This window comes from Protopterus annectens, chromosome 4.part0, assembly GCF_019279795.1.
Source record: "Protopterus annectens isolate FY-2018-M chromosome 4.part0, PAN1.0, whole genome shotgun sequence".
In the NCBI taxonomy this organism is placed as follows: domain Eukaryota; kingdom Metazoa; phylum Chordata; order Ceratodontiformes; family Protopteridae; genus Protopterus; species Protopterus annectens.
Genome location: NC_056733.1, coordinates 608,384,874 through 608,394,253, shown reverse-complemented (window position 1 = coordinate 608,394,253; position 9,380 = coordinate 608,384,874). Strand labels below are relative to the sequence as shown.

Sequence of the window (9,380 nt, the reverse complement as noted above, 5' to 3'; positions counted from 1 at the left end):
ATTGGTTTGCAGCGTTGTAAAAGAAAAATACTGGAACCCAAATTTAAAAAAGATCTGTAGAATAATTATAGAAGAATGTCTAATCTGTTTGCAGGTAAATGCTGAAAGTAAAAAAAAAAAAAACTCAGTTACATCAAGAACAGCCATCAGATGGGCCATGGTATGCAGTCCAAATACATTATGCAGGTCTCTTGCCAACAGCAAAGGGAGGTTACAGATACCTACTAGTAGTAGTGGATATGTTTTCAAAATAATTTTTCCTTAGGTAGCTGGCAAATGTCAGAGGTGAGATGGGGAACATAGAGGTACCAGTGAATATATGTTTTTGGAATGTAATGAATTTGCAGGCTTTAAAAATTCCATACAAAGTACTCTGTCATGAATAATGGGTAAACAAATGAGTGCAGCTAAAGAAATTATTTTTGAGCTGGGATATAGGATCTGAATTGATATAATAAGGCCTTGTTAGTTTGATTCTGGTGGCTGCCAAAAGATAATTACTAGGCAAAGGAAATCAAAGCCTAAACCAACTGTGCTTGAAGTAGTGACTAAGGGTAGGGGCAAATTACATAGAAAAATGGAACTTGTGGGAACAATGCATGCAGAAAAATGTTTTGGCGGAAAAATGAGGTTTTCAGAAAATGCAGAAATTGAACAATTTGTGTGAAGTTGGATTGATGTTATTGTTTGAAACAATATATGTGATGTATAATGTTTGTAAATTTGAACTTGTTAGTATACTTTTGTATAAATGTAAGTTTGCTTATGTCACAAGTGATAATTCAATAAAAGTGTTAAAAAAACATAATAAATTGATGTTAAGCCTATAATTTTCTTATACATCCTCCTTTCCTTTCTTATATATTGGAGTTGTATGTGAAGTCTGACAGTAATCTGTTACAAGTCAATTTTTGAATAACTCATTAAACAATTTATGTAAAACCAGCAAACAAAATTGATTCCTTCCTCTTAAGGTCTCTGCTCCACCAAAATATCAAATAAGTCAAAAACAGAGCTGTGTCCACCAGGCTGAATAAAAACTTTAATAAAATATAAAATAACATGAGTGCTTTCGGGCAAACCTCTTCTTCAAACAACAATAATACCACTACTTACAACATCAAGTTCTTTGTACAAATTCAAAAAGCTGAAAACCAATCGTTTTTTTGTACAAATTCAAAAAGCTGTAAACCAATCAGTTTTTGTACTTCACCCGCCTCTTTTTTAGTGCTGGTTTTAAAGGAATAGCTCCATTTAACCCTGGAGTACAGTCTGCAGTGAATTCTATGATCCGCTTAAGTTCATTGAATTCAGTTGCATTAACAACACCCCCCCCCCCGGTTCATAGTGATAACCTGTATAACCATGAAAGAAAAACTGACTTGGAAATTCTGATAAATTTGATATAAAGCATTATGTTTGTCTCTAAGGCATATAGCTAATAAATGCTTTAAAATTCTAACCTTCAATTTACAATTGGTTTTCCCAATATAATAACATGGTCATAGTTTACATTGTGCTAAATAAACAACATTAAATGTATGACAGTCTGCATATAGACACATATCATACCTCTTGTTAGTTATAGGATGCACAAAATAGTTCTTTTCACTAATAAAATAGCGGCCATTGCAATTTCTGCAAGGAAAAGTACCAACCCTTTTAGAGGTATGTTTAGAAGCTTGTCTCATATTGGGCTCATGACATAACAAATCTTTCAAATTAGTATTCCGTTTAAAACCAAATACAGGTTTATCACTTATTACAATTTTCAGTTGCTCATCACTTAACAGAATCTTCCAGTTTTGTTTGGTAATGTCAGAAACCCCACTTATATTGTCACTGTATTTTAACATCACTCTAGGATTAGAAGCTTTATCCTTACCTATTTGTTTTCTACCTTCTGCTTCATTGCATCCATTCCTGTTGGAAAACCAAGGACGAGCTTTATCCTTTCTAAAATGATAGGAAACCTCTATACCCGTATAGTTTTTTGTGTATAACCTCTGCATTGCATATGATTCTGTAAGTTCACTATCTCTCCCTGGAATGTCTCATCATTGGTACATAATCGTGATACGCTGTGGCCTTGTCCTACCACAATGTTACCAAATGTATGTCTGGGATTCATACTATCAGAATTAAATACTGATTCTTCCAGCAGTTTATTCTAAAGAGCTTAGTATATAAGCATAATATAAGCGTCCATTATTTTCTTTGCCTATTCGTACATCCAAGAAATCCATGCTATCACTATCACTGTGCACTTTAAATCTCAAGAAATGTCGTACTCTCTAGATATCCAATAAAGGAATAGAGTTCTTCCTTGCTATCTCCCCATAGCAAAAATCCATCATCTACAAATCGGGCATAGTGTAGTAAAGATCTTTTCCATGGATTTTCTTTGTCAAAAATATTACTTTGCTCCCAAAATGCTAAAACTAAATTTGCATAAGAATTTGCACAGGGTATGCCCATAGCCACACCTTGCTTCTGTCTATAGTAAGAGCTTTTATAGAGGAAGATGTTATTCTCTAAAATTAACTGCAGTACATCACATATAAGGTTATTCATATGTACATCAAAAAAACTTCTTATCCCTTAAAACCTTACCAATGCTGTAAGGCCATTACTTATCACTGTAAACAAATTGTTTACATCAAGAGTGACTAAAAGTATATCAGTTATGTCAATATCTTGAGCAAAGTCAAAAAGGTTAGTCAGGAAGTGCACCTTTTTTAACTTAGTTTCTATCCAGAAAAAAACTGAAAGTTAGTGTCGTCATCTAGAGCATCCAGTCATACCTCTATTTAAAGTGTTGCCTAAAATACACAAGAACCTCACAAAACCTCCCATTAGACCAATAGTCTCAGGTAGAAGCTGGATGATGGAACACTTGTCTATTTGGACAGAAACTAAGTTAGACAAGGTCATTTCATGTTTCCCTATAATCCTGAAGGATACTGGGCACTTCCTGAGTAATCTTTTTGACTTTGTTCAAGAGATTGACATCCTTTATTAATGCCCTATTTGATGGCACTTCCTTGTTTGGGCCATCAGTAAAGGATACACTTACCCACAGCAAAAAAGATGGAAAGACCCTCTCTGCCATAGGGATCAAGTTTTGTACGCCTCACCAGACCTTCTGTAGGAAGCTGAGAGGCAATAAAAAAATGTGGTTCCACATATCTCTGGGCCCCTTCCAGGATTTGTGTGTAGAATATTCCTCCAGATGCAGAAGGGGAAATTTTAATGGTAGATATCACTCTAGAGGCAGAGGAGTCCCTCAAAACCAGGGCTTTAGAGATTATTTTATAGACGGGCCCTATCAGTGCTCCTGAAGTACTGTCCGACTGTTCTACTCTGGAGGCAGTCAGTGGTTAATTCTCTTTGCACCTTAACATCTGGACAAACATCACAAAAGATTTGTACGTGCTAAGCATAATACCTGGAGGTTATTGCATACAATCTTTCTTCTTCCTCACGGAGAGAAGAAGAAACTTCCTGAGAGGAAGGCAACAGCACAAGAAATCCAGAAACTGCTAAACAAAAGAGTCATCCAAAAGGTCCCTCCAGACCAGATAGGATTCAGAACTTATTCATGCTTCTTTTTTGTGCCAAAGAAAACAGGGAACCTCAGATCCATATTGGATCTAAGCAAACTGAACCAGTATGTACAGAAAGCGAAGTTCTGAATGGTCACAGTTCAGTCCATTCTGCCCTTTCTGCAGAAGGATGACTGGATATACTCTGTAGAGCCTCAGAATGCATACTATCATGTCAAAATGGACAGATGATCCAGGAGAAGTTTCCACTTTCATCTGAGACCCAGTCATTACCAATTCAGAGCCCTGACCTTTGGACTCACCACAGTCCCCAGGATGTTTACCAAATGCATTGCAGTAGTTGCAGCTCACTTGAGACTGAAGGGATTCCAGGTGTTTCCATTTCTAGATGACTGGCTACTTAACTGCCCCATCCAAGCATCAGCTTCAATATGCCAAGGACTACTTGCTCTAGATTTGCGACTCTTTGGGCTTTACAATAAATCTTATCAAATCGAAACTTGCACCAGTTCAGAGCTTGGAATTCATTGGGACAGTTTTAAACACATCTACAGAAATAGCATTGTTGCCTATCCACCACATTACTTCTGTCAGAAATCAGGTTCAGGCTATTCTTTCTTATTCATCTCCCTCAGCTAGGTTAGTGCTTTACGGACTTGGGCCAGTGGCAGCTGCCATAGTAATCCTTCCTTTGGCGTGCTTTTTTATGTAAGTTCTCCAACGGACTCAAGCTGTACGGTGGTCAGTTCTACATCAACCCCTGTCCTTTCAAGTAAAACTCTTCCCATTTTATAAGTGGCTTGCCCCCCTGCAAATACTTTGATTTAGTTCATTTGTGGGTTTTTTTTTTACTTTTAAATGTCGAGATACCGAAATCTCTGTGTTTTGGGTTCGTTATTTTAAAACTCGAGATTTCGGTATTTTGGGATTTAAAAGTGGGCCCTATATATATATATATATATATATATATATATATATATATATATATATATACACGTATGCATATATGTATAGATGTGTGTTTATATATATATATATATATATATATATATATATATATATGTGTGTGTTTATATATATATATATATATATATATATATATATATATATATATATATATATATATATATATATATGGATCTACTTGACCTAAAACTCATTTGACTCACTCCCATTTCACCGATAGCTTACAGTACCGAATTTCAGCATACTAAAGCTTAAACCATAGATGTTATGTGATCCTATCTCACCTACATTCTGTACTGATGGGTTCGGAGCCAATCCTCGGCTCTGACTCGGCACGCTATACTATAGAGCGAAGTCTCTAATTGGCTGAGCTATTCTATATCCCAGGATGCACCACCACTACTTCCCCAGATCTCGTTTGCCGCTTGATAGCAATAGACGTGGTCTCGACTTGGCTGGGCTAAGTACTATTTACTGACTGAGTTTCTGTCAGAAAATTTCTAATTTTCACCCAACAGCTGTTTTAACAGTATTTGTCGTTTCTCAGTGGTTTTTTTTCTGAATGTTTGTGTAGATTTTGTTAGTGCTAGGTTCCCGCCTTATTCAGTGAGGGGTTTCCTCGCGCTCTTCTTATTTAGTGTGTCATACTGGTGTTACTTAACTTTTGTGTGGTAAATTTTATTTTTTCTAGTATCAAGGTCCCGTTTTAGTTAGAGGGGCCTTGACCTCGCGCTCTGCTAGAGCTGTGTTGTAGTTCTACCTGTGGGCCTATCCTGATTAAGTTAGAGGGATTTGGTACCTTTACGGTAGTTTTCTTGTTCTTTTTTGTTGAGAGTGTCTTGTAGAGATGTCGAAGGAGCACAGGCCTTCGGGTTTTAAAAAAATGTACCAAGTGTGGGTACAGGATGTCAATCACGGATGACCATTCGCTATGTGTGTATTGCCTAGGTCCTAAACACCTTCAAGAGTCGTGTAGTGTATGCCACGCTTTTTCTTCTCGTGTCCTCCAAGAGAGGAAAAACAAATTGATATTGAAGGGGCTCATCACCCCTTCTTTTGAGGAGGCTTTATCTTCTTCCCCCTCTCCTTCCAGGAAGAAGAAGTCTTCGGCTCTGACCAGTCCGTCGGAGCCGACAGCAAAGAAATCAAGGCAGGCTTCTCCGTCGGCTCCACGGACTTCGGAGCCGAGGTTGGAACGGTCTGCCTCAGTGCCTCCAGCCTCGACTCCTCTGTCCTTGGAGCCGAGCGCTCGAGCATCGAGAGGTGGGTCACCTTCTTCGGCTCCAATGGTTTCGGAGCCGAGAAAGGTCGCACACTCAGACTCTTCTACCTCGGCGCCGAAGTCCCCGTCGGCTCTGAGGGAAATTACTGTGCTGGTGGAATCTCCCTCGGCGCCGATACTACTTGAGACTATTTGGAGCCGGTCCCCCAGTCTTTCGGAACCGGCGGAGAAGTCAACTCGGGCCCGATCGGTCTCTTCTCTGTCCTCGAGGATGTCCGATTCGGATATTGACAGGGTGCTTCAAAGGCTGTTTCAGTCTCCAGTCTTCCAAAAGTTAGTCTCGGCTCCAGCCCAGTCGGCTTTGGAGCCGATTGTCCACCCTGTTGTCTTGGTTCCTCCTCCAACAGCTTCGGCACTGTTGGAGTCGGTGCTGGTGGAGCCGGTGGAGGTTTTCGGGTCGGCTCCAACACTTACTCCAACCCCGAACTTTGGGTCGGAGTTCGGTACACGGACCTCCTCGGTCGGCCCTGGGGGTGACGCTTCGGGTCCGATGCTTTCGGTTCCGAGCCTCCCTCTTGGTGCGTCGGCTGCGGGAGTGCCTTCTACCGTTGTGGCCTCGGGGGTCGGACCTTCCCAGGACTCGGGGGGGTCCGGCCTTCAGGGCCATGAGGAGTGCTTTAGCCAAATCTTCCTTGGCTACCTCCACCATTTCTCCAACACCTTCCCTTGGCATGGAGACTTGTTCCTTTGTTGTCCCCCTGTCTCAAGACAGCGGAGCCCTGGGGCCTGAGGTCACCCCCATTGGGGATTCCTCCCTTCCTGGGGGTCCTTCCGAGGCGTCTTCGGAGGAACCTCCCAGGAAGAGACAGTGTAAGAGGAAGCACGTCGACTCGCCTGATGAGTCTCTCACCTTGGACACCGACCTCGATGATGCGGAGGGGTCCCCCAAGTCGTCCTCGGTTGATGTCTCCTTTGTGGACATCTTAGAAATTCTCAAGCAACAAGGAGACTGGCAGTCCAAACCCCCTTCCGCTGAGGAGTCGGTCTTCCTCAAGGCCTTCGGGGCTCAGCCCTCTGCCTCCTGGGTGTCTCTGCCCTTCGATGAGCTCCTGGATTTGATCTCTCAAAGGGCGTGGGAGCACCCGGATTCTGTGGAACCGGTGCCAGTTCGCCCGAATAAATTTCTGTCAGCCCCCCCTGAAAAGGAATTCTTATCCAAAGGTGTGGCCGTAGATGCCTTGGTGGTGGCATCTGCTACCCAGCAAGATGTGGCAGAGGCTTCGACATCCGTCCATCCTCCTAATAAAGAGTCCAGGAGTATGGATTGGTACGGGAAGCCCCCCCTTACTTCAGCAGCCTTTACTTTAAGGTCTCTGAATTACCTGACGCACTTCACCAGACTTCAGAGGGATCTGGTCAAGGAGCTTTCAGATACCCTCTCTGGTAACCTACCTGATCAGTTGGCCCAGACGGTTAGCTCTCAGTTGGCTACCTTGTCATCAATATCAAACTCGTCCATGAGGCTCATTTCATATGCGGCCGAAGGGGCTAGTAGAGCGGCGGGTACAGGTGTTGCTCTACGGAGACAAGCCTGGCTCCGCTTGTGTCATTTTACGGAACCCTTCAAGTCTTCCTTTGCCGACGCTCCCTTTGATGAGTCCTCCTTGTTTGGATCCAAGGTAAAGGACACCTTGACCCGCTGTGAACAAGAGGGTAAGACTTTGACTGCCGTAGGGGCACGGTTTTCCACTCCCTTCCGGCCTTATTCCAAGGCTAGAAGAGGAGGGAAAATGTGGTTCCGCAAATCTCAGAAGACTTACCCCTCACAGCAGGATGATCCCCCTTCTAGAGGCAGAGGGGGGGGGATTTTTCAGGAAGACGCCGTCCCAGAGGCGGCAGAGGCCCCCGCAACACTGGAGACCGCGAGTCCTTTCGTGGCTCCTCAACCTTCCAGCATCCCTGAAGGATTGCCCGACTGTGCCGCTCCGGAGCCAGTCGGGGGTCGTTTTTCGCGGCACCTAAAGGCCTGGGAGAATATCACTCAGGACCGATGGGTGCTCCGGATCATTGCCGGAGGTTACAACATTCCCTTTTCTCAGCCCCCCCTACTATCCCGGAAAATCCCGGACCCACCACCCAGTCAACGGGATCTCGCAGCCATCGAAATTTCAAAGCTGCTTCAAAAAGGAGTCATCCAACTGGTCCCCGAAGACCAAACCAGATTAGGGACTTACTCAAGATTCTTTTTGGTGCCAAAAAAGACCGGGGACATGAGGCCCATCTTGGATCTCAGCATGCTCAACCGTTCTGTCAAGAAGTCCAAGTTCCGGATGGTCACCTTACAATACATTCTCCCGCTGCTGGAGAAAGGTGTTTGGATGTGCTCCATAGATCTCAAGGATGCCTATTATCACATCCTGATAGATCAGGCGTCCAGGAGACACTTGCGCTTCTGCCTGGGAGACGGTCATTTCCAGTTCCGTGCACTGCCCTTTGGTCTCACCACAGCCCCCAGGGTGTTCACCAAATGTTTGGCGGTGGTGACTGCTCACCTGAGAAGTCTAGGATTCCAGGTGTTTCCATACTTAGACGACTGGTTCCTAACTGCCACCTCCAGGCATCTACTCTTACAAAACCTAGCAGCCACTATTTCTCTAGGCAACTCCCTAGGAATCACCTTCAATTGGGCAAAGTCTGTGTTGCTGCCATCTCAGCGCATACGGTTTATCGGAGTAGAGATAGACTCAAAGCAAATGCGGGTCTATCTTCCTACAGAGAGGATAGAAACATTACAATCTCAAGTCCGAGCATTGCTCTTCAAACGCCGAGCCCCAGCAAGGATGGTCCTTCAACTGTTGGGTTCCATGTCGGCTACCGTTCTCCTAGTTCCCTTAGCAAGATTGCACATGAGGATTCTCCAGTGGCTTCTGTCAGTCCAGTGGTCGTATCAGGACCTCCCTCTCAGTCACCTCATTATAATCACGGAGACGTGCAAACAGGACCTCCGTTGGTGGCTTCTGTCCTCCAACCTGGATCAGGGGCGACCCTTCGTTCCTCCTCCTCCAGTAGCCACTTTGACTACGGACGCCTCCCAGACGGGGTAGGGGGGACATTACCTGGGCAGGTCAGTCCAAGGCAAGTGACACCCCGACGAGAGTTCCCTACACATCAACATACTGGAAATGAGGGCGGTGCTTCTATTGCTACAAGGACTACACAGCTACCTCCCCCAGGGCGTGATTGCCTTTCAGTCCGACAACATGTCAGTAGTCTGGTACCTGAACAAGCAGGGAAGGACCAGGTCCTACTCTCTTTGCAGAGAGGCCATGAAAGTATGGGATTGGGCTATTGCAACCAACCATTTCTTGGTAGCAACACACATTCCGGGGAGATCCAATGTGATAGCCGACAGACTGAGCAGAACTATTCTCTCCCCGCACGAGTGGTCTCTGAACGACAGAGTGGCAACTCAGATCTTCAGAAGATGGGGAACTCCTTGTTGCGACCTCTTTGCAACTCCCCTCAACACGAAATGTCTACAGTTCTTCTCTCTCACCCCAGTTCTGGGGGTGGTTTCCTAAGGATGCCCTAGTCCAAGCTTGGCCCACCGGCCTACTGTACGCTTT

General features: G+C 44.1%; 1 protein-coding gene across 1 annotated transcript in view; it reads left to right on the top strand.

Moving 5' to 3' along the window:
- Positions 1 to 9,380, top strand: part of DNAH10 (dynein axonemal heavy chain 10) — a 5,879,077-nt gene that overhangs the window by 1,205,853 nt on the left and 4,663,844 nt on the right. The gene's annotated exons all lie outside the window — the stretch shown is intronic.